Source organism: Ranitomeya variabilis, chromosome 5 (genome assembly GCF_051348905.1).
Source record: "Ranitomeya variabilis isolate aRanVar5 chromosome 5, aRanVar5.hap1, whole genome shotgun sequence".
Lineage (NCBI taxonomy): Eukaryota > Metazoa > Chordata > Amphibia > Anura > Dendrobatidae > Ranitomeya > Ranitomeya variabilis.
This window is the reverse complement of record NC_135236.1, coordinates 345,326,373-345,353,032: the sequence shown is the minus strand read 5'-3', so window position 1 is coordinate 345,353,032 and position 26,660 is coordinate 345,326,373. Positions and strand designations below refer to the sequence as shown.

At 44.4% G+C, this 26,660-nt stretch overlaps 1 long non-coding RNA gene across 1 annotated transcript in view; it reads left to right on the top strand.

The window, feature by feature from the left end:
* The window catches only part of LOC143773657 (uncharacterized), a 53,068-nt gene extending 32,152 nt beyond the window's left edge, over positions 1-20,916 (top strand). The window contains exon 2 of the long non-coding RNA XR_013215282.1: positions 18,780-20,916. This is a non-coding gene — a long non-coding RNA (uncharacterized LOC143773657). The remainder of the gene's footprint in view (positions 1-18,779) is intronic.
* Positions 20,917-26,660: the final 5,744 nt, after the last annotated feature.

The following is a 26,660-nucleotide window of genomic DNA, read 5'->3' as shown; positions in this document are numbered from 1 at the left end:
AGCAAGGAGACGCAAGGACTGTACCAGTCACTATGGGTGAGCAGGATTAATGGGATAATTACATATATATATATATATATATGTTTTGGGTAACCCATTGATTGACTCTGACGCTATGGTTTCCCTATGAGTTCTGATCTGCTGTACCACTGGATACTTCTGAGTCCGTTTGTATCTCCCTTGCTGTACCAGTGTATCTCCACACTTATTCCCCTCCCTGTTGCCAATATGTATGGCTATTACTGTTTGTACTAATATAGTAAACTTTTTGGATTTGATCTACTTTGTGGTGGTTCATGTACTTCAATTTCTCTGGTGTTTCACAATTCTATGGGGTCTTCAGAGGGAGATTCATAGTTAAAATTCTGTGCTGCCGCTGAGATGAATTTCAGGAGAGTATAGTTGATTCACAGTGGTTTTATTCAACATGTTTCAGGGGTCTCATGCCCCCTTCATCAGGAAATACCACACAGAATATACAGGCATCACTGGTATATATAGTTTTGAAAGGACGCCTAGAGATGATGAGCCACTGCGTGTAAATGGTAGAGTTGTGTCTGGGCAGGAAGGCTGCAGAGAACAGAAAGGCTCATCATCACTAGGCATCCTTTCAAAACTATATATACCTGTGATGCTTGTATACTCTGTGTGATATTTCCTGATGAAGGGGGCATGAGACCCCTGAAATGCATTGAACAAAACCACAGAATTTTAACTACGAATCTCCCTCTGAAGACATTATTTTCTCTGGTCGGTGAAGACCTGTAGATCTGCAGCAGCCGCTATCTATATACTCTAATCTCATCCTAACCAGGTGGGCAAATTTAGTGCATATTCTCCACTGTGTAACGTGGATAAGACCCTATTGCGCTCTTTGTCTCCCCATTGTTTTGCAATAATCAATTCTATGGGAGTATTCCATCTGTTCATGTGAGTTTTGTATTAATGCATTTACTTTGGGAGCGAGGCTTTGGTCCTCCTTGGCCATGGTATTTTGGATTGCTTTTGGTGACATTGTATTTAATTATAATATGATCACTGCAACATACTAAGAGGATAAAAATTTTGATGGGAGGAGTACCGTATTTTCCACTTTGTATGACACACTTTTATTTCCCCCAAATTGGGGGGAAAATGGGGGTGCGTTTTACAATTGGAATAGTGAAAAAAATAGGGAAAAAGTGAAGAAAATATTACTGACTGAGGGGCTGGCGGTGGCTGTGGAGAAGACTGGTAGTAGGCAGGGTCACCGGTGGGGCAATGCAGCAGGCCTGGAGCTGGGGGTGGTGGCATGGTTATCTCCGGTGTTCGGTGTGCCCGGGCGGCATAATGCAGGTCAGCACCATTGCACTTCCGGTTTCCGGAGTTTCTGGTTTCCAGAATGAGTGCCTGTGTCTATCGCACAGGACTTCAAGAAAATGGCCGCCGAACCAGCACATGCGCAGATAAAGCTCTTGGTCACTAAGCTCTCGATCTGCGCATATGCTGCAGTAGTTCTCAGCAAATACCGGTAGCTGGCAGCAGGGAGAATTCTGGGCTCTGCTGCACACGGAGCCCTGAAGGAGAGGAGGGAGAGCAGCTTGATTCTCCTGCTCCTCTGTAGGGACAGATATTTATTGGTGGAGGGAACTGTTGCTGAGCTGCCTCCACTAATCAGATATCTTATCCCTGCACAATGTATAGTGTAGCACTTGTTATTTACACTAGTCCGAGATCCTTGGGAGAGATGAGCACACATTGAACGGAAGCACAACCTTCATCATCCTTTCCTTCAGAATATACTGTTCCAATGGGTGTATACTGATGGATGATGGGGGTTGCAGCCATATTTGGTGTAACAGATCCCCCATAACAGTGCATTATCTGCAGATCCCCCCAATAATTGTGTACCTTGCAGATCCCCCATAACAGTGCATCACCACAGATCCCCCATAACAGTGCATCATCCGCAGATCCCTCAATAAGTGTGTACCCTGCAGATCCCCCATAACAGTGCATCACCAAAGATCCCCCATAACAATACATCATCCGCAGATCCCCTAATAAGTGTGTACCCTGCAGATTCCCCATACCAGTGTGTCACCACAGATACCCCATAACAGTGCATCACCACAGATCCTCCATAACAGTGTGTCATCCGCAGATCCCCCCATAAGTGTGCATCATGGAGATACACCATAACAGTGTGTCACTACAGATCCCCCATAACAGTGCATCACCACAGATCCTCCATAACAGTGTGTCATCCGCAGATCCTCCCATAAGTGTGTACCATGCAGATCCCCCATAGCAATGCGTCACCACAGATCCCCCATAACAGTGTGTCATCCGCAGATCCCCCATAAGTGGGTACCAAGCAGATCCCCCATAACAGTGTGTCACCACAGATCCCCCATAACAATGTTTTTCATTCATCATAGATGTAGAAAAGGGCATGGGCCACACATCTGAAATCATAAGTTGATCTAATGCAACTAGGCAAAATGAAGCAAAGCATGTGGTTCTTAGTTTAACATTCTAATTAGACTGTTTGAAGCCGCTAGCGCATGATGGTGAACCTTTTAGTGAGCAAAAGTATGCAGAACCCCTCTTACAGTCTCCAACCTTGCAGCATGGGTACTGTGGGGGGCACCAGGTACCCACCCTGCTGGTTCACTGTCGCTGTGGTGGTGGTTGTCACATTACTCCACACCTTTAACCCCTCAGTGACAGAGCCAATTTGGTACTTAATGACCAGGCCAATTTTTACAATTCTGACCACTGTCACTTTATGAGGTTATAACTCTGGAACGCTTCAACGGATACTGCTGATTCTGAGATTGTTTTTTCGTGACATATTGTACTTCATGATAGTGGTAACATTTCTTCGATATTACTTGCGATTATTTATGAAAAAAATGGAAATATGGCAAAAAATTTAAAATTTAGTATTTTTATGCCCTTAAATCAGAGAGATATGTCACAAAAAAATAGTTAATAAATAACATTTCCCACATGTCTACTTTACATCAGCACAATTTTGGAAACAAAATGTTTTTTTTGTTAGGGAGTTATAAGGGTTAAAAGTTGACCAGCAATTTCTCATTTTTACAACACCATTTTTTTTAGGGACCACATCACATTTGAAGTCATTTTGAGGGGTCAATATGATAGAAAATAACCAAGTGTGACACCATTCTAAAAACTGCACCCCTCAAGGTGCTCAAAACCACATTCAAGAAGTTTATTAACCCTTTACGTGCTTCACAGGAACTGAAACAATGTGGAAGGCAAAAATGAACATTTAACTATTTTTTGCAAACATTTTACTTCAGAACCATTTTTTTATTTTCACAAGTGTAAAAACAGAAATGTAACCATAAATGTTGTTGTGAAATTTCTCCTGAATACGCCGATACCCCATATGTGGAGGTAAACCACTGTTTGGGCGCACCGCAGAGCTTGGAAGAGAAGGAGCGCCGTTTGACTTTTTCAATGCAGAATTGGCTGGAATTGAGATCGGATGCCATGTCACGTTTAGAGAGCCCCTGATGTGCCAAAACAGTGGAAACCCCCCACAAGTGACAGCATTTTGGAAACTAGACCCCTTAAGGAACTTATCCAGGTGTGCGGTTAGCACTTTAAACCCCTAGGTGCTTCTCAGAAGTTTATAACGTAGAGTCGGGAAAATAAAAAAATCACATTTTTTCTACAAAAATGATCTTTTTGCCCCAAAATCTTTATTTTCACAAGGGTAACAGGAGAAATTAGACCACAAAAGTTGTTGGGCAATTTCTCCTGAGTACATCGATACCCCATATGTGGGGATAAACCACTGTTTGGGCGCACTGCAGAGCTTGGAAGAGAAGGCGTGCCGTTTTACTTTTTCGATGTAGAATTGGCTGGAATTGAGATCGGACGCCATGTCACGTTTGGAGAGCCCCTGATGTGCCTAAACAGTGGAATCCCCCCACAAGTGACACCATTTTGGAAACTAGACCCCTTAAGGAACTTATCTAGATGTGTGGTGAGCACTTTAAACCCCCAGATGCTTCACGGAAGTTTATAGCGTAGAGCCGTGATAATAAAAAGTCGCATTTTTTCTACAAAAATGATCTTTTTGCCCCAAAATTTTTATTTTGACAAGGGTAACAGGAGACATTAGACCACAAAAGTTGTTGTGCAATTTCTCCTGAGTATGGCGATACCCCATATGTGGGGGTAAACCACTGTTTGGGCGCACCGCAGAGCTTGGAAGAGAAGGAGTGCCGTTTTACTTTTTCAATGTAGAATTGGCTGGAATTGAGATCGGACACCATGTCGCGTTTGGAGAGCCCCTGATGTGCCTGTGAAGAGCGGAACAAAAATGGTTATCTCAATAAACCAAAAAGAATTTGTGATCAATATTGACCTGTCCATTCAAGGACATTTTAGCTATAGTGTGAAATCCTATTTTTTGTTTGTGAAACTGCCACTTAGGCGAAACTGTACTGTTTTGTTTGTTGTGAAACTATCACATAGCCGAAACTGTTTTTTTTGTCTTCTCTTTTCTCTCTTTGTTTAAACAAGCAAAACTTGTATAACCACTGAAACTACCTGTACAACTATATAAAGAGGGGATAGCACCTTGAAGGCAGGCGTGCTTCAGAGACTTCCCAGTGATATACTATACGAGACGTGTCTTGTGTATTATTTCTGGTGATTCCCCACTTCCAAAGGCTGCTCCGACTGAGTGTGGTCCCGACATTTCCTGGCGCCTGAACAGGGACCCGAGGTCTGTGTACTCCTTCAAGAACACCGGCAGAATACGAACGAAAAGAGAATCTGGGATAATTAGATCTCTTATATCTGCCCTGCACTGTCCGTAAGATTTTCTGTGTCGTGTCCTTTAGCGGGTAGTTCTAGTAGAGGAGGATACCTATAGCTCGGGTTCTTGAACTACTTAGGAATTGACCACCTCACGGAGTACGGCATTGAATGAGAGTGAATGTGAATAGAAGGTGTGTGGAAGTTGGGAATAGCCCTATAAGCCGCCCAGGGTGTTGAAACAGAAGAAGTGACTGTCCCACTGGGCAACGTGGTTGCGTCCTTTCGGGGAGACCTCCGCGCCTATGTTCAATCTCTGATCCTGTCTTTGACAAAAACCTGGTGACGGATAAGTGTATGATAGTATGAGCCCAGGACAGATAAATTAGCCTGGGACAAGATACGTTGTATTTTGATCCTCTGTCTGGTTGCATTTGTGTTGTTTGCTATAGGTGTAGGAATCAGGATTTTCTTACATCAACACGGTACGCAGAAGCCGTTAAACATCCTAGCTCCTTAGGAAGAAGGTAACGAGGTTTTCTCATACCCAAACGCCACCTAGGGCAAGAAAAGAAAAAAGCTCAGGATAAGAAAATGGGGAATAAGCAAAGTCGGAACCAGAAGAATTAGATATCTATACTATCATAAAGGAGAGAAGTGGTGAAGATGCCACTAAGGGGCTGAGAAAGATTTTTAGTAAGTTTGGAGTTACTAAGGCAGAAGCCTTTAGTAGAAAAAAATGGGAAGGAATTCAGGAAAAAAAAAAAGGCATAATCAGAGACAAGAAATGGATAGATCAGATCCAAGCGTTGATTGATGTCTCTAGGGTAGCAGAAAAAGAGGGATGGACATATAATCAACAGAATAAAAAGTGGTGTATTAGACCCGCAGGCTATGGAGAAAAACAAAATGTGGAATATAAGAACACCCCACCCCCATACCTTAACCCACATGCCCCATCTTTTCTCCAAACACCACCTCAAAGTTTAGCCGGACCAGGAGGATGGGTATGTCCGCACTGTGGACAACAAAATCCAGACTGGAGAAATGATTGCCTAGCCTGTGGTACACCTAGACATGGCGCTGTACTTGCCCCTGTTAGGGTAGTACCAAGACCCTTTAGGGAACCTGGTGCTGACGGAGTAATGGGAACTAGATATCACCAAACTCGACAATATTTCCCTTGGTCCCCCGCTGAAGGCATGTCTCTCTTGCATAACGCACCAGATCCCACCCAGTGTCCAGTTAGATTTGCACAATATATACAGCAAATTATGCAGACTCACGCTGGAGTTTGGGCAGATGGAGAAGAATTATGTAGAATGAAAATGACTCCTGGACTCTTCCAGGAGCTATTAGCAAATCTACAGGTACATAGGCCCCAGGCAGGAGATGGTGCCTTACAAACGATAGAATCAGGTACGCAATTTGTAGATCACTTAATGGTTTTCATGAGAGAAAAACAGAGGCAGAGAGGAACAACGGGAGTGGTGGCTCAGAAATCTGGACAATCAGTAGACGAATATTATCTAAGTGTAGAAAATAATTTCAGAGATGAAGGCATGGATCTAACCGCTTCAGGAATGATGAGGTTAGTTACAAAAACCTTTATAGATGGATTGTCTCCAAAAGTGAAGGAAAAGCTTAAGGCCGCAACCCCTGATTGGAGAACCTTGGAAGACCCACACCTGGCTAGACAGAAAGCTGTAGGGATAGAAATGGACTTAAGAGAAAATTCTAAGCCAGTAAGAATTGCACAGGCTAATACTGGCTCTGCTAATCAAAAGTTTACTTGTCATTACTGTAAGAAGCCAGGACATTTCCAAAGGGAATGTAGGAAGAGAAAAGCAGATATAGATTCAGGAACCTTTGTACCCAAAAATAGGATAAATAACCCAGCGCCTGATCAAACAGACAGCTCAGAATGACTGAAGGTTATGCAGGTCTCTCTTCCTTCTAGAAGACCAATAATACAAGTTGAGGTTGAGGGTAAAAATGTACCTTTTCTGATAGATACGGGAGCAACATCCTCCATTTTAAATCAAGACTTTTTACCATATCCTGACAATATATCCTCAAAGGTAACATATGCAGAAGGGTATGATGGTAAAATTCAGGCGTTGCCCTTTACAAAACCTTTAAATGTGAGCTTTGGCCCTAAAACCTTTGTATCCAAATTTTTATTTGCTAAAGGTGCACCTACCTGCTTGCTGGGTACTGATGTCTTAAGTAAAATGCACGCAAACATCCATTTTAGAGAAAATGGCACAGTTATGCTGACCATCCCTGAAGATGCAGAAACTCTGGAACAATATGTTAGAATACAGGCAATGGAGGATTTTCCCGAAATTTACACTCAACAAGCAAAAATTGACTTGTCTCGGGTTCCTGACAGCCTATGGGCAAAAGGAGACACTGATGTAGGATTCTTATCAGTAGCTCCTATACTGTTAGAAACTGCCCCGGGAACCATTTTACCTCAGCTTAGGCAATACCCCATCAGCGCCCAGCAAGAACTGGCAATTTCTCAACAAATTCAGGATTATGTGTTACAAGGTGTTTTGGTAGAAATCAGGTCACCCGCCAATACACCCTTATATCCTGTCAAAAAGAAAGTTTCCTCCAAAGAAACTATGGTGAAATATCGCATGGTGCACGACCTACGGGAAATCAATAAGGTTTTGGCACCGGTCACCCCTGTGGTACCGAATCCTCATACCTTACTGTCTCAAATTCCCAGCACTGCTGCATATTTTACGGTAATTGACTTATCAAACGCATTTTTTTCTGTGCCACTACATAAGAACTGTTGGCATTTGTTTGCCTTTACATTCAAGGGTAAACAATTAGCATGGACAAGATTGCCACAAGGTATGGTACACTCACCAACTTTGTACTCTGAAGCAATGCAGACCGTGCTGAAAAATTTCACCCCAGAACCAGGAGTAGTCATTCTACAGTATGTAGATGACTTACTTATTTGTTGCCCTGATGAGCAGACGGCAGTTACCTCAACTGTTAATTTCTTAATTTTCCTAGCGCAAGAAGGCTGTAAAGTAAATAGACAGAAACTCCAGGCTTGTCAACAAACAGTCGTGTTCTTAGGTCACTGCATATCACAGGGCATCAGACACCTCACACCTCAACGTACGGAAGCCATACGTAACATGCTTGAACCCAGGAATCACAAACAGCTGCGTGCTTTCCTGGGTATTGTTTCACACTGTAGATGTTATGGAAATATTAGGGTTGGATAAATATATCCCTGTGTGTGCTGTGGCCGCTCCCAATTAGACTGAGTATTTTGAGCGCTCATCAAGAATGGACTGTACACAACTGTGACAGAACAACATTCCATCAATACTGATACTTTATTGTACATACATAGTTTTATATTTTCACATAGAAAGGAGTGGTTAGGGGTTGTCAGGGGTGGTTAGTTAATTACCATATTGTCTAGCTCCTCTGTCATTGGTTATCTAAACATATATGGAATATTGTGATTAATGCTCATATGACTGCTGATCAAGCAACTAAACTCGAGTTCTCTGTCTAGGACAAAGTGGAGACACCTGACCAGCAGTCACCAAACATCTGACTCTCTTCTGCTTTTAGGGGTGGAAAACCCCATATGATCTGTCTGGGTTATATCAGGCTTATATCAGTTCAGTTCGTGTCATCCATTTTAAACCATTGATTATAATATATATATTAGCTGTGAGCATATAAGTATATATTTGATTATAGAGGAGTATACATGCAAGTGAGATCTACATGATATATATATTTCTATCACAAGCCCCCCTTAGATATCACTTGCCCTAATCCTAGCCTCCTGTCCCAAAGCGCTGCAACTCTTTTGTGCTGTTGGCGAACTGACACAAGCCTAACGCCTGTGCCCCACTCCATACAGACTTTTCGCAAATGGGCGGTCAGGAGATCTGTCCCTAACGGGGGTTCGTTGCAATCAGTCTCTTAGTCAATAGCATGTGTAGTGAGCGATGTGTAGTCTTTATCAGGTAGGTCATCTTTTCGGTCAGGCCGCAACATCATTCTGGCTTGGGTGTCATCTTCTGGTAGGGGAGCTTTCTTGCGATGCGATGAGTGGATCCAAGCGAGTCTTCCCTCCAGTTTCACAGAGTTTGGTGTCATCAGCAGCACTTGAACAGGACCATCAAATCTGGGATCGAGTGGTGTTCTCCTTACAAGCTTTTTCACCAACACCCAGTCTCCTGGCTTCTAGGAGTGCATACCGGACACTGAATCTGGATCTGGCAATGAAGAAAAAAACTCGAGAATGGATGTTAGCAAGTTTCTTGGTGATTTCAATTACATAAGCAGACAAAGTATCATATTGCATAATCAGCTGCTAAGGGAAAGGATACCCCTAACCTGGGACTAGACACAAACAAAATTTCATATGGTAACAGCTTTCCTGGGCCCCTGGGAGTGTGCCTGAACACTGAGTAGTGTGATTGGGAGTGTGTAGGCCTAAGTCTGACCCTACTGCTGACTAGATCTCTCATGTGAGGTTTGCTGTGAATGTGGGTCCCTGGTCACTCTCTATCACTTCTGGGACCCCATAGCTGCATATCTCGTCTCTGAGAGTAGCTTCTTTGCAGTAGTCTTTGCTGACTGGTTCCTCACTGGGAAAGCTTCTGGCCATCCTGAGAACACGTCCGCGACCACAAGGGCATATTCGAATCCTCCACTTGGCGGCATCTGGATGTGGTCTATCTGGATCCTCTGGAAGGGGGTACAGTGGTCTGGCAAGTTGATGTGTGGGAACTTTCTTCATTCTTCCAGGGTTGCATTTGCCACAGGTCAGACAGCTGTTTATGAACTTGGCTGTTAGGGTGGAGATTTCTGGAGCGAACCAGTAAGCACCAATCGGATCATTCATCTGTGTCTTTAATCTGTGTGTGGGCCCAAGTGCCTACTGGACCACCATAGGGTGCATGCTTCGGGGTAAACAGGGTTTGTAGTCCATTTAGTATACCCTTCCTTCTTCATGTGTTGCTCACTTCTGCATCCAGCATTCCTTCTTGTCCTTTGGGGCTTGCTCTTGCAACTTTTTTGAGCAGATCCCAGGATGTCATCTTGTCAGGTTTCCTGTCTTCAGCCGTCCTGTAGTAGCCGTCCGGCTCTACGACCTCTTCCACTTGTCCATATTGTCTTCCCTTGACTGTTTCTTTGGCTGTCATATCCGCCATGTTGTTGCCTCGTGCCCCTACTGTGTTCAGTTTTCCATGCGCCTTGACTTTTAGCATTGTCACCACTTTTGGAAGTTGAAGTGTGTTCAGCAGGTCCTTAATGGCTCCATTGATGCTTCACGGTTGTTCCGCTGGCTGTTATGAAGTCCCTTGCAGTCCAGATGGGTCCGAAGTCGTGTGCTATGCCATGCAAGTACCTTGAATCGGTAAACATTTTCTCAGTCTTGTCTTCTGCCATCTGGTAGGCCTTCATCAGCGCTATCAGTTCTGCTTCCTGGGCTGACAGACTGGGCGGCAGACTTCTGGACCACAGGATCTCTTGATTGCTGGTCGCTGCACCTCCCGTGTGGAATCTTCCTTCATCATCTGCAAATCTGGAGCCATCCACATAGAGGATCAACTCTGGGTTGGTCAGTGGCTCTTCTGCCACCTTGGGTAGTCCTGCTGTTTCCTGTTGCATGATGCTGAAGCAATCATGGTCATCCGTCCGGAGCAAATTCAGATCCCTGCAGAAGGTATCATGCAGATTTTGATCAGACTTTTTATCTGAGGATCCGTATCTGTATCCCCCCTTGGGAGTGGGAGTAGAGTGGGCGGATTGAGGACTGTGCATTTGGAGATGGTGACATTGTTGGGCAGGAGTAGAGAGCACTGGAGGCGAAGATGCCTGGCGGTGGAGAGATGTTTTAGCTGGGTTTGGTTGAGGATTGCTGAGATGTCATGCAGAGCCAGGATTTCCAATGGTTTTTTCCACTGATGTCAGTAGTCCTGTCCAGGAGGGCGTGTGCTGCAACTGCTGCTCTCATGCGGGAGGAAGAGGCTCCCCTTGCAACTGGATCCAGGCAAGCTGAAAAGTAGTCCGAAAGTCTCTGTTTTCCCCCCTGAAGCTGTGTCAGGACTCCAGTAGCAAGGCCTTCTCTTCTCATCAAGTAGAGACGGAATGGCTTCTTGTAGTCAGATAGGCCTAGTGCTGGCGCTGAGACTACAGAGCCTTTTAACTTCTTGAACGAACTGAAGGCCACATCTGTCTGGAGGAACGGGGTCACACTGACGTATTCACACAGAGGCTGCATTAGGACGGAAGCATCAGGGATCCAGGCTCTGCAATATGAAACTAGACCAAGGAAGGCCTGTAGCACCTTTGAAGTTGTCGGAGGGACCATCTTCTCCACTGTGGTCTTCCGGTCATCTGTCAGGTGTTTCGCCTGGTGAGCAATACAGTGTCTCTGGAACGTAACTTGCTTCAGACACCACTGGACTTTGTTCTTTGAGATCTTGCAGTGCTGCTCCGCCAGGCAGAGTAGGAGATACAAGGAATGGGCTTTACACGTGTCAAAGTCAACTGCACAAAGGAGTAGATTGTCCATGTATTGTAGCAGGGTTACTTCTGCTTGTTCTGTGACTCAGTTGGTGAGAACTGTGGACATTGCTTTGGTGAACTGTGAAGGGCTGTTCTGGGCCCACTGTGGCATCACTGTCCATGTGTGGTGTCCCCCCTGGTGCATTAAGGCAAACAGGAACTGGTCTTCCGGATGAGGGGGAACACTGAAGAAAACCTTAGCCAGGTCGGTCACTGTGAACACTTTTGCTGTGGCAGGCACATTCGAGAGCAGAGTGTGCGGATTCGGCATAATTGCAGTTTCAAACACTGTGGCGTCATTCTCAGCTCTCAGGTTATATACCATTCTGAACTTGGCTGGCTCTCCTTTTACAGTCTTTTTCTTGACGGGGAAAAGCGGGGTATTGCAAGGCGATTTGCGAGGAACAATGATTCCTATTTCCAGGTGGACCTTCAGTTGGTCAGAGGCAGCTTGACTCTAGGCCTGGCCTGGGCCTTACGAGGGTACGGGGTACATGGCTTGAGTGACACCCGTACTGGGGCAACTTGAGGTTTTTCTCACGTGCTGGGGTCCCTTAGACCATAGACTTTCTGGTACTACATCCAGTACCTCCTTGGGTAGGCCTCATTGGTTGCTTAATGTTCTTGTAGGGCCGCCAGCATGACTCTTCTTGGGTCAGGGATGAAGAAAGTGTCACTGTCCCATCTTCGTGGAACACTGTGGTTGCCTTCAGCTTCTGCAGTAGGTTCGCTCCCAGCAGGTTGAGTGGAAGTTCCTTGACACCACAAACTGGGACAGGATAGAGTGTCCTGGCTGAGTGCACACGCTCAGTGGCTTTGTAAGCTGAGAAGGTCTGACTTGACCATCAATGCCCATGCGAGACACAGAGAATTCTGATAGGCAGGTGGGATCAGCGAGTTCCACAGGTGTCATCACACTTCTGGCTGCACCACTTTGGATCTGACAACGCCATCCATTTTAAGGGTAATTTGAGGTACTGGTCTTGCAGATGAAGTTTTACATGTCAGGAGTGTAGTGTCTTGCAGACCTGGCTTGCTTGCCTCTGTCCTATGGACGGGGTACTTCACTGCTTTCTGCACTTCCTCCTTGACCTGTTTCTCTGGACCAACTCTTGGATTGCATGGGTCCAGTCTCTTCGGGGGCGTGAGTGCTTTGCACTGGTTCTGGAAATGGCCAAACTTGCCACAGATGTAACCCTTGACACTTCTTCTGTCTTTGTAGGGTGGTTGGGCTTCCAGGTCAGTGGTCACCATGAGAGGGGCTGTCTTCTGCACCCCTGGTTGTGACTCAATCCCTTGATGGGTACTGCAGCGGCAGCGGGGTCCGGCCTGCTGATTGAAGCTGCGGTGGTAAGACGGGGCCTGCAGGTGCATTCGTGACGAGGCCCGGGGTGCCATGAGACCGGCGGCTGCATCCAACCCAAGGTCTTGGGGCGTTACAGGGGCTGCGGCTGCATCTGCCGTCACTTCTTACCCCTGGTCTGACATAGCTTCTCCCCTTTGCTAACCTTATTGAGGTCGGTGTCTCCTCTCTGGAGTCTGCAGCGGTTCTTCCGGTGTGTCGATCGGCACTTTGTAGCGTCTTCACCTCTGGCTCCCCTTCTGGTGTTCTCAGCAGCACGGCACCAGCTCCTTCTTCACGCTCTTTGTGGTGCTATAATAGCGGCAGTTTTGGTGACAATTGGCATTGAACAGTCTCCTAGGCGCACATAAAACATTTTTTTCTGGGTCAGTCCACTGCTATTGACCTGTTCCTAGGCCTAGCCACTATCAGTGGTTTCCTGATTGGCTGTCTCAGTCCATGCACAAAGGCCTGTGTATCTGGTCATCAATGGTGAAGCCCAAGTCTTGGAATACTTGCATTACTCTGCACTGAAACTTCTTTACAGACTCTGTCTTATCTTGGCTCATGTCATGGCTTCTCCTGCCAATCTGCCTTTGGCCCACTCTCTGAGTTGTTCAATTAGCTGTGGCCCTGACTCCCAAGCGTGTATGTCTGATTCTGCTGGAAGTTTGAATTGTTCCTTCATGATTGGCCAGAGTGCATCACCTGCTTCTATTTTCATTCATGGCCCAGAGATCATTGCAGCTGCCTGCATATGTTTGCTGCTTCTGCTACATTCTTCGGTAAAATGGCATGGGATGCATCAATGGGTCTGGACTATTGTCACCTGACTTGAAGTGCAGTGCACATAGTGTAATGGTGGTGCCTCTATCTGCCCCTGCATTCTTGGTGCCTGTGGGTTTCTTTTCTAGTACTAGACAGCATGTATGATGTTCCCTCTTCATCTTCATCAGAGGAATAGTTGTGATAGCTTGTACTGGGGTCCTACACTGACTGATTTTGGACTTAGAAGTTGCTTTTTATGTGAGGATGTCTCCCCCCTTGCTGAAGCTATGATGGATTAGGATTATAGTTTCATGTTGGTGTGAATGTGGATGTAGGCAGCTCTGACCGGTGCTGAAGCTGTACATTATCAATACATGGTGATATCAAAGTTCATGTAAAACCTTAAGGGTTACAATATTGTTGACTGTGAAATGAGGTAACGGAGGATCTGTCAGTGAGCTCCTTCTGATATCACTCCTCCCCCCTCTGCACCCAGGGCTGAGCTGACTGCTGCCTGACGTGTCTGGGGCTGCCCACTGTAGGGGGGGCTTTCACCTTCTCTCCCCGATATCACAACTGGCAATGGCTGGACTGTGCCAGGGACACCTTGTGCTGTAAGCACCATACTGTTTGAATTGGGCGTTGGCCCAGCCGGCAACACGGAGGAAAAAAGAGGAAGAAGAAGGAGGAGGGGGTGATGAGTGAGACAAAGGAGTAGTAGGAGGGGAGAGAGAATGTGGAGAGAGAGGGAGGAGAAGAGAGGAGAGAGAGAGAGAAGAAAGGTGTGGTGGGGGAGTGGATAAGGAGGGAGGAGAAGATGGAGGGTATGGAGGAGAGAGATAGAGAGGGGAAGAGAGAGTGAGAGAGAATGTGGAGAGAGAGGAGAGAGAAAGGAGAGAGAATGCGGAGAGAAAAAGACTGACAGAGAAAAAAAAAAAAAAAAAAAAGGAGGATAGATGAGAACAACAAGAATAATAGAGAGGAGCAATTATGCCTTCTCCCTGTAGGGAGAGATGGGGTGCACCACATACTGTGCAAAAATAACTACCTACACCATGGATTCTGCTAAAAGCAGACTGCGCAGATTCTCCTGTCTCATACCCACAAAAATCACTTCCTGATTTGCTCACATAACTTTCTGTTCCACCTAAACGATGTAAGCTCTGCTGCCACTTCATACCATGTATTAGTATTCAGCAATCTAACATCAGCTACTGTAACTTCCCTTATTTTCCTTTCTACGTCATGCCACTCTGCAGCTTGAAATCTGCCATTCTAATGAATTTCACGTACTTTATACCTTCCAAAAATCTTCACATACTTAACACCTTCGTATTCTGTCACTATCTAGGGGCTGTTTTCTCATCAGGAAGTAAAAAGACTTTCCTGTTGCTCGGCCACTCCATTCCCCATGGCAAAAGCAAAAAAATGAAAATGAAAAACACACAAAAATGAGAAAAGAAAACAGTACTAAAAAAAAACTTCTAAAAATGAGTATATAAAACACTAAGAAAAACTCAAAACGATAAGAAAAACCGTCAAAAACTTAGTTCACAACCAAAAACTCAAAACTTTGATACAAGAGAAAAAAAACCTTTTTTTTTCAAAAATATATATATAAAAAAAATAAAAAGGTAAAGAGATTGAAGATTGAGGAAAACTTAATTAAAAAAACTTTAAAATGCCGCAAAAAGAAAAAAGACCCCCTAAGAGAGTTAAAAAAATTAAAAATGAAAACGGCTGTCAGTCAGAGACACACTTCCTCTTAGATATCACGTATGCCATTGCAATAATATCAAATGTCACTAAAATCACGTTTCTGAAAACACTTATGTCACATCAAAAATGATAGATACAACTTAAATTTCACTTCTTCACAAAAAAAAACTACACATACCCAGCATTGCAGCTGAAAACAGTCCGGAAAAAAAATGTGACAGTTTGATTTACAATGCATATCTCTCTGCTAAACAGCACGGAGAAAGAGGAAGTTCGGACAAGAGAACTATTTCTGCTTCTTAAAGCGGCAATAGTACATGACACAAACAGACAGATAGACAATCCGAGAGATGCCCTTTTAAATTCTGTGACACATGCAGGTTGCGCTGGGAACAGACTACTGCCAATCGCACTGGACGCACCTGCGCCCGGGCCACCTGAGTGCTTGAGAAGCACAACAAGCGGGAAATCTACCACCCCGGTCCGGACGTCCTGACTGGATCGCCGGCACTACGGGAATCTGCAGTAGCCCTCTTAAGTTATCACTACCCGTGCCTGGAACATGGGACTACCTGCCCCGGAACTCTGCGTGTTCCTCCTATGCACGGGAATCCTGCAATAACTTATCGAGCGATTTGACCTCCTGCGGTCTGTTTCTCAGCAATCACAAACAAAAGTCACTTTTCCTTCCTCTCTCGGATTTTACACAAAACATATACACGGTCCACAGCAGACACCTCCCAGGGTGGATTCGTGGCTACAGATTTTTTACACTACCTTGGAATTTGTGACCACATCTTACCGGCAAGAGGCATAGACAAGGACTGGGCACAGGGGACTTTCAGGTAAGATGATAACATTTTCTTACCTTACTTATGGAGCTGCGCAGTCTCCTGCCCCTGTGCCAGGCCACGCTACAGCTTCCGTTCCGGTCAGTAGTGGGTCCATGTGTGCGTTTCATCCGAGCCGTTGGGCGCCATTCTGTTATGGAAATATTAGGGTTGGATAAATATATCCCTGTGTGTGCTGTGGCCGCTCCCAATTAGACTGAGTATTTTGAGCGCTCATCAAGAATGGACTGTACACAACTGTGACAGAACAACATTCCATCAATACTGATACTTTATTGTACATACATAGTTTTATATTTTCACATAGAAAGGAGTGGTTAGGGGTTGTCAGGGGTGGTTAGTTAATTACCATATTGTCTAGCTCCTCTGTCATTGGTTATCTAAACATATATGGAATATTGTGATTAATGCTCATATGACTGCTGATCAAGCAACTAAACTCGAGTTCTCTGTCTAGGACAAAGTGGAGACACCTGACCAGCAGTCACCAAACATCTGACTCTCTTCTGCTTTTAGGGGTGGAAAACCCCATATGATCTGTCTGGGTTATATCAGGCTTATATCAGTTCAGTTCGTGTCATCCATTTTAAACCATTGATTATAATATATATATTAGCTGTGAGCATATAAGTATATATTTGATTATAGAGGAGTATACATGCAAGTGAGATCTACATGATATATATATTTCTATCACATAGACAGTGGATCATACATGCAAGTCAACTCATGCAGTCTTTATATGACTGTATTGCCAACACGCCATATTCACTCAGTGAAGAGGCTAAACAGTCATTTTCCTCTTTGAAAACAGCACTGGTATCAGCTCCGGCTTTGGGACTCCCAGACTACACTAAACCTTTTCAATTGATGGCAGCTGAGATATCCTCACATGCTACAGGGGTGCTCACACAAAAACATGGAAACAAACAGAGACCTGTGGCATACATATCAGCTCGTCTGGACCCTGTAGCTAGAGCCGCACCTTCTTGTGTAAGAGTAGTAGCCGCAATTTCACTGTTATTAGATAAAGCTTCTGAGATTGTTCTTGATCACCCACTTCTAGTTCAGACCACTCATGATGTACATGGCATTCTTAACCAGGTCCAACCTAAACATATTTCAATGGCCAGACACCTCCGCCTCCAATGTTCCCTACTACTGCCGCCCAACATTTCCTTTGCCAGGGTTCAGACTCTTAATCTCGCGTCTTTGCTCCCTTTAGAGTCTGAGGGGGGTACCATACCTGGGAAAACTGCACTCTCCAACTCCTTTGACCCATCAGAGTCAATGCATGATTGTGTACAATTAATGGAACAAGAGACTCAGGGCTTACGTAATGTACGTGACAAGCCACTCTGTAATGCTACATTTGAACTTTTCATAGATGGCAGTAGATATGCAGATATGAATGGACAATTTCATACAGGTTATGCGGTAATAACTCAGCATGAAGTGCTGAAAGCAGAACCTCTCCCTGCTAATCAGTCTGCACAAGAAGCAGAACTTACGGCATTAGTTGAAGCTCTAAAAATAGCCAAAGATCAGACAGCAAACATATACACTGATTCTAGATATGCACATGGCATTATTTTCGATTTTGGCGTAATATGGAGAGCCAGAGGTTATATGACTGCTTCAGGCCAACCTGTTAAACATGCCTCCCTCATTAGACAGATTCTGGAGGCAGCACAAGAAACTAAAGAAATAGCGGTGATAAAGGTAGCTGCACATGTGAGACTCGACACCGAGGAAGCCAGGGGTAACGATAAAGCCAACAAAGCAGCAAAACAGGCAGCACGTAAACCCTTACATCATGCCCACACACTAGATAGCTCTGAAGATGATGAGGAGAGATTGAAGGAAGCTCAGAAACAGGTAGACGACGAAGAACGAGGGCAGTGGCAGAAAAAAGGGGCAGAAGATCAGCAAGGATTATGGAAAAAAGGAACTTTGTTGTGTTTACCCAGAGCCTGGTACCCCGCAGTGGCGAGTGACCTCCACCTACCTACGCATGTATCAGCAAACGGTATGACGCTCAAGGTAAAAGAAAGGTGGTTGGCTCCAGGCTTTGGTAATTTGCGCTATATGCCTGGCACACAATCCAGGTCAGACCATTAAAACCCCAACCAAGCATCATGTAAGACCACTGTATCCCTTTCAAAGACTCCAGATCGACTACATCCAGCTTCCTAGGTACAATGGATACGAATATGTGCTTGTGTGTGTGGACATGTTCTCAGGGTGGCCAGAGGCTTATCCAGTTCGTAAAGCCTCAGCAAAAACTACTGCCATTAAAATAGCACATGAACTGATACCCCGTTACGGCATGCCTGAGGTGATCGAGTCAGATAGGGGTACCCATTTTACTGGAGAAATATTCCAGAATGTTATGAAAATGTTGGGAGTAGAAAACCAGTTTCACACTCCGTATCACCCACAGAGTTCAGGTAAAGTGGAAAGATTAAATGGAACAATAAAATTAAAAATCCAGAAGGCCATGGCAGAAACAGGAAAGCCTTGGACCGAGTGTCTACCACTTGCCCTGTATTCCATCCGAAACGCCCCAAGGGGGAAGGCTAAGCTGTCACCACATGAGATTCTTTTTGGTAGAGCAGCAAATTTGGGTTGTTATTTTCCACAACAACTGATGTTGAATACTGAGACTTTAACTGCTTATGTACAAGAATTATAAAAACGTTTAACTAAAGTGCATTCGCAAGTTTTTGCTTCCCTTCCAGATCCAGAAAATCTCGAAGGAGGCCACAAGTTGGAACCTGGTGATCAAATCTACGTGAAAAGACACACCAGAAAGACTCTGGAACCGAGATTTGACGGACCTTTCCAAGTCCTGTTAACAACTCCAACAGCAGTCAAGCTTGAAGGAAAGGCATCATGGATACATGCAAGCCATTGCAAAAAAGCAGTATAAGACTCATGATATTGATGTTAATAATGTTAACCTCAACGGAGGCATGGGAAAGATTGAATTCTCTAGCCCCTTTGAACAATAGATTCGTACAACATCATAGAAAATTAGTGCATGATTTGTTAAATAATACGCAACCCCTGGCAGATTGTTGGATCTGTACCCATTCACCAGTATCAGCCACAAGTATACCTTTTCTAGCAGTTCCCGTGTCAGCTGAAGAAATATTCGCTTGGCCTAATTGTTCAGACAACCTGGCCAACAACCAACCTGGCAATACTAGACTATGGAATACTACAATCGCCATACCAGTTGTGGGATGGGTAGAATTTCCTTGGTGGCAGGGCAATCTTACAGGAAAAATAGGCAACTTACAATATTTAGCACTCAGAGGAGGAGCATGGGTACCTAGGAATAAGACTGGATTAACTGATTTAGGACAGGTCCCCACTGAAAATCTATAGCTCAGTTTCAGTACAACCACCCCTTCCTCTGATGCTTTCAAACCTACAGTATTGGAAAGGTACATACATAATAGAAAATGGGAACATTCCGAGTTGTTCCCCCAAGGTGATGCAAACAGTTGTACAAGTAAGCCGGGGAACCTGGTTTGTAATGAATCCGATGAGTATGTCAACGGAATGCATGTATGTGGGAATCCCGCAGCCGGGTACTGTAGCCCCTTGGGACAAAAACCCTCTTGGTGTATGCTTCAGAATGTATCTAGTTTTGTGGATTTGGCTCACAGATTGGTATTGCAGCACTCAGCTTTGTGGGATCTGCCTGAGGGTACATTTTGGATATGCGGAGAAGGAGCATATAAATGGCTTCCCGTAGGTATAAAGGGTACTTGTACATTAGGACGCCTAACCCCGGCTACTTTCATAATTTCGAACAAACAAGTGAACATGCAAGCCGTGCCCAAGCACACACTGTATAAAAGAGCTGCAGATAACTCACCACGTCCCTCGGGGAGGCCACATATAGTACAAATGGGAATTCCCAACAAAATTGCTAGTACCATTTTTATTTATCCTATGTTAACACAGATGTGGGATAAATTAGTTAGAGCCACGGATTATCTAGATGACCAGATTTGGGATATATTGGACATATTAAATACTAGTATAGCTGTACAGAATCAGCTTATAATAGTCACTAACCAACATACCCTGGTATTGGATTACCTAACTGCCTCACAAGGGGGTATGTGTCAAATCATCGGACCCACCTGCTGTCATTATATAGACCCGAATAGTACTATGAGTATGAGATTTAAATTAGAAGACGTACAACGACTCAGGGATCAGTATGACAAAGACAATGACCAAAATAAGGATAGCTGGTGGTCAGATACCTTTTCTTTTCTTAACCCGGCCAATTGGTTCAGGGGGATCGGTGGGTGGGTTACCGGGATTATGCAAAGCCTAATACATACAGTTATAGTTATTGTAATTATATATGTATTATTCAAGGTTGTACTCAAGGGTATCTCGGTATGCACAAATAAATTTTGTGTAATGGTTGCGAGAATATAAAGTTTTTTTTTGTAATATCACAAAAAGAATGACTAAAATAATCGTCTATATGACAATGTTTTGAATGGAATATGTCAAAGGGGGGATTGTGAAGAGCGGAACAAAAATGGTTATCTCAATAAACCAAAAAGAATTTGTGATCAATATTGACCTGTCCATTCAAGGACATTTTAGCTATAGTGTGAAATCCTATTTTTTGTTTGTGAAACTGCCACTTAGGCGAAACTGTACTGTTTTGTTTGTTGTGAAACTATCACATAGCCGAAACTGTTTTTTTTGTCTTCTCTTTTCTCTCTTTGTTTAAACAAGCAAAACTTGTATAACCACTGAAACTACCTGTACAACTATATAAAGAGGGGATAGCACCTTGAAGGCAGGCGTGCTTCAGAGACTTCCCAGTGATATACTATACGAGACGTGTCTTGTGTATTATTTCTGGTGATTCCCCACTTCCAAAGGCTGCTCCGACTGAGTGTGGTCCCGACATGCCTAAACAGTAGTAACCCCCCACAAGTGACCCCATTTTGGAAACTAGACCACTTAAGGAACTTATCTAGATGTGCGGTGAGCACTTTAAACCCCCAAGTGCTTCACAGAAATTTATAAAGTAGAGCCGTGAAAATAAAAAATCATTTTTTTTTCTCAAAAATGATTTTTTAGCCTGCAATTTTTTATCTTCTCAAGGGTAACAGGAGAAATTGGACCGCAAAATTTATTGTGCAATTTATGCTGAGTAGGCTGATACCCCATATGTTGGGGTAAACCACTGTTTGGGCGCATGGCAGAGCTCGGAAGGGAAGGAGCGCCGTTTTGGAATGCAGACTTTGATAGAATGGTCTGCGGGCGTTATGTTGCGTTTGCAGAGCCCTTGATGTACCTAAACAGTATAAACCCCCCACAAGTGACCCCATTTTGGAAACTAGACCCCCCAAGGAACTTATCTAGATGTGTGGTGAGAACTTTGAATGCCCAACTGCTTCACAGAAGTTTATAATGCAGAGTCGTGAAAATAAAAAATATTTTTTTTTTCCACAAAAAATATTTTTTAGCCCCCAAGTTTTTATTTTCACAAGGGTACAAGAGAAGATAGACCCCAAGAGTTGTTGGCAAATTTGTCCTGAGTACACTGATACCCCATGTGTGGGGGGGACCACTGTTTGGGTGCACGGCAGAGCTCGGAAGGGAAGGAGCGCCGTTTTGTAATGCAGACTTTGATAGAATGGTCTGCGGGCGTTATGTTGCATTAGCAGAGCCCCCGATGTACCTAAACATTAGAAACCCCCCACAAGTGACCCCATTTTGGAAACTAGACCCCCAAGGAACTTATCTAGATGTGTGGTGAGAACTTTGAATGCCCAAGTGCTTCACAGAAGTTTATAATGCAGAGTCATGAAAATAAAAATAAAAATTTTTTCCACAAAAAAGATTTTTGAGCCCCCAAATTTTTATTTTGACAAGGGTAACAAGAGAAATTGGACCCCAAAAGTTGTTGTCCAATTTGTGCTGAGTACACTGATACCCCATGTGTGGTGGGGACCACTGTTTGAGCGCATAGCAGAGCTCGGAAGGGAAGGAACCCCATTTTGGAATGCAGACTTTGATAGAATGGTCTTCGGGCATTATGTTGCGTTTGCAGAGACCCTGATGTACCTAAACATTAGAAACCCCCCACAAGTGACCCCATTTTGGAAACTAGAGCCCCCAAGGAACTTATCTAGATGTGTGGTGAGAACTTTGAATGCCAAAGTGCTTCACAGACATTTATAATGCAAAGTTGTGAAAATAAAAAAATAAAAAATTTTCCACAAAAAAGATTTTTTAGCCCCCAAGTTTTTATTTTCACAAGGGTAAGAGGAGAAATTGGACCCCAAAAGTTGTTGTCCAATTTATCCCGAGTACGCTGATGCCCCATATGTGGGGGTAAACCACTGTTTGGGTGCACGGCAGAGCTTGGAAGGGAGGGAGCACCATTTGACTTTTTGAGCGCAAAATTGGCTGTGGCGTTTAGAGACCCCCTGATGTACCTAAACAGTGGAAACCCCCCAAATCTAACTCCAACCCTAACCCTAACACACCCCTAAGGCTTCTTTCACACTTCAGTTGTTTGGCGTCAGTCAGCTCCGACATAGTGACGGATCGACGGATCCATCACAATTGTTGAGAAAACGGTTCTAACGGATCCGTTTTTTTGACGGATCCGTTACTTGGGGGTTGTCTGGGAAAAGTATCTACTTTTTGAGCATGCACAATTGAAAAAGCGGATTGGCGCGACGGATCAGCCGAAATGACGGTAACGACGGATCCGTCGCCCATAGGCGGCAATTCTATGGAATGACGAACGCGACGGATCCGTCGCGAACTGCCATTTCGGCGCAGACAAAAAACGTTACAATGGCCGTCAATGTCTAGATGATGTCCGCCAAATCTTGACGGATCCGTCACATGGCGGATGGAACGGACGACCATCCGCCACAATCCGTCGCTAATGCATGTCTATGGGAAAATAGCGTAACCGTCCCAAAAAAATGGCGGATCCGCTATTTGACGAAAATGGCGGTTTCAGACTGATGCCAAAAGACTGAAGTGTGAAAGAGGCCTAACCCTAATGCCAACCCGATCCATAATCCTAATCACAACCCTAAGGATAATCGCAACCCTAACCTCAAAACAACCATAACCCTAATCAGAACCCTAAATCCAACACACCGCTAATCCTAATCTCAACCCTAACCTCAAACCTAACCCTAATTCCAATACACCCCTAATCCCAACCCTAACCTTAACCCTAATCCCAAACCTAACCCTAATCCCAAACGTAACCCTAATGCCAACCCTAATCCAAACCCTAATCCCAACCCTAACCCTAACTTTAGCCGCAACCCTAGTCCTAACTTTAGCCCCAACTCTAACTCTAGCCCTAACTTTAGCCCCAACCCTAACCCTAACCCTAAATTTAGCCCCAGCCCTAACCCTAAATTTAGCCCCAACCCTAACCCTAAATTTAGCTCCAACCCTAACCCTAAATTTAGCCCCAACCCTAGCCCTAACCCTAACCCTAGCCCTAACCCTAACCCTAGCCCTAACCCTAACCCTAATTTTAGCCCCAACTCCTCTCTCCTGCCGGCCGGCAGATGGCAGCAGAGAGCGGGCGCATTGCGCATGCACCCGCCATTTTCTTTCCATAGGAAGAAGCCGGCGGCCAGGAGAAGACACAGGAGGACCCAGGGACACCGGTAAGTATGATAGGGTCCCCGAATCCCCCTATTTCTCTGTCCTCTGATGTGCGATCACATCAGAGGACAGAGAATTACACATCACTTTTTTTTTTTTTTGCGGTCGCCGGTAAACAGTTAATTACCGGCGATCGCAAAACAGGGTCGGTAAAAACCGACCCCGATCATGTTCTTTGGGGTCTCGGCTACCCCCAGCAGCCGAGACCCCAAAGATCTCCCGGGTGCCGGCCGGCGGGCGCACTGCACATGCGCCCGCAATTTTTAAGATGGCGGCGCCCATTGGGAGCCACGAGGCGCACCGGGGGAGACAGGTGAGTATCGGGGGGGCATCGGGGGCGATCGGGGACCCCATTTCTCTGTCCTCCGATGTGCGATCACATCGGAGGACAGAGAAATTAAATGGGAAATCGCGTTTTGTTTTTTTTGCGACCGCTGGTAAACGGTCAATTACCGGCGATCGCAACTCGGGGGTCGGTAAAAAACCCCCGAATCATGTTCTCTGGGGTCTTGGCTACCCCCGGTAACCGAGACCTCAGAGAAAATCCGACTCTGGGGGGCGCTATTCACTTTTTCCACAGCGCCGTTAATTAACGGCGCTGTGGTTTAAGTACCCTTAGCGGCCGCTGTTAAAAGGCGTATCGGCAGTCATTAAGGGGTTAAGGCTACAGTATTTAACGTTATGAACACACGCCATGACTTGGCAGTAGGCTTCATATGTCTGATCATAATGTTAAAGTAAAAACTTCTTGTTCAGTTGAATACAGTACATTTTTACCTAACACCACTAGATCAACTTGTGGTTTTTGGATGTGTAGCCCATGTCTTTTCTGCAGCAATAGTACAGTATTCATTCATGTTCTCAGTTACAATGCCCCCCTAACTATGAAGGACAGAGCTGAAAGTTGTTTCAATACTTTATTTTGTTGCAGAAAAATACTGTACAGTTGGCTGCTGCATATTGTGCATTTTTCAAGAATGTCAAAGCAGAAAAGGCTTGCATATAAAATTCCCTTTAAACTGGAGGTTATAAAATACACTAAAGAGCATAGGAACAGAGCAGCATAGAGACATTTCGGATGCCTCCAACTGAAAAAAATGGTAAGAGAGTGGAGGAAACAGGAGGAAGAGCTGCAAAAAGCGAGAAAAAGCAAATCTGGTCTTCGTAGGTGTGGTGCAAAGTGGCCAGAATTAGCCGTGGACATAAAAGAGTGGATCATACACCATAGAAATAATGGCCTTTTGGTCACAACAAAAATGATCATATGCAAAGCAAAGCGGATTGCTGCAGAGAAAGGCATCAATGACTTTACTGGATCACCATCATGATGCTTCAGATTTATGAAGAGATGTGGCCTTGCTATGCGCACCAAAACTAGAATTGCGCAAAACAATGCCACAAGAATATGAAGCCAAGATTCTGTCTTTCCACAAGTTTATGGATATGGAATATGGATGAAGTCCCTCTAACCTTTGATGTACCATCCAGCAAGACTGTTGATGCAAAGGGTGCCATAACTGTAACGGTAAAAACTGCAGGACATGAAAAAAACCATTACACAGTTGTGTTGTCCTGCTGTGCCGATGGCATGAAACTGCCACCAATGTTAATTTTTAAAAGAAAGAACATGCCCAAAGAAGCTATCCCACGAGGAGTTGCTGTGCATGTTCATGGGAAAGGATGGATGGACGAGAACGGAATGAGATTGTGGGTTGATAAAGTATGGTCCAAACATCCTGGATGACGTCTGAAAAAAACAGCCTGTTAATGCTAGACCAGTTCAGGGCACATATTAGTGAAAACAGAAAAAAAGTGTTTAAAGAAGTGAAGACCCATCTCGCGGCATTTCCAGGGGTGCTTACCAGCCAGCTGCAACCTCTTGATGTTTCTATAAACAAGCCGTTTAAAGTCTACATGCAGGAAAAGTGGAATAAATGGATGGCTGCTGGCAATCATGACCTGACACTAACTGGACGCATGAAGAGGCCCACTATCACTCAAGTTTGTGAGTGGGTGAAAACATCATGGCAATCAGTAAAGGATGAAACGGTTATAGATTCATTAAAAAAATGAGGGATTAGCAATGCATTAGATGGCACCGAAGATGGTGTGCTATATGATGACAGTGAAAAAAGTGACACTAATGACCGTGAGGACCTGAGCTTCCTAAACTCTGACAGCAGTGATGAGGAATTCCTGGGATTCACTGACTAGAAGATTGTGGTGCCTGAGGATTAAAGTTTCTCCTCACTTGTTAGCCAGAACATGGCTCTTGCTGTTACTTATGGTACATGGGACTGTTCTTACATGTTACCCACAATGCTGCTGTTGACGGCTGTTGATTCTATGTTAAAATAATATTTTGTTATTTAATTAAAGGTTTTTGCACACTAGTTGGCTCAAAATATCTTTTTCTTATTTTCTTCCTCTTAAACCTAGGTGCGTCTTATAAAGCGAAAAATACGGTACTTCTTTAGAAAGTTGGAAGGTATGCCTTTCTGTGACTGACTTTTGCTATGGGGCGCCTGTTATTTATATATTCCTGATGAGGAGCATTATTACGATAAAGAGACAATGAGTGTTATTATTATAAGGAAGCACAATGGGGAGTTATTACTATAAAAAGACACACTGGAGGATAATTGAAAAAATGGAAGCTGGCATGTTTAAATGGCCTGGGTTGTGGAAATGAAGAGCCTTGGGATTCTAAAACATTTTTTATTAATACCAATGCTTCAGCCCCGGACCGTCACCTTTCTCAAGGTATAAATGCCAAGTATGTCATTATCATTATAGGGGAAGCAAAGAAGGCATTAATTATAATTATAATAAAGTGGTATGGGATCATTATTCTAAGGCTTCAAGGGGGTATTATTGAATGAGGCACATGGGAATTATTATAAGGCAACACAAAGGGACATTAT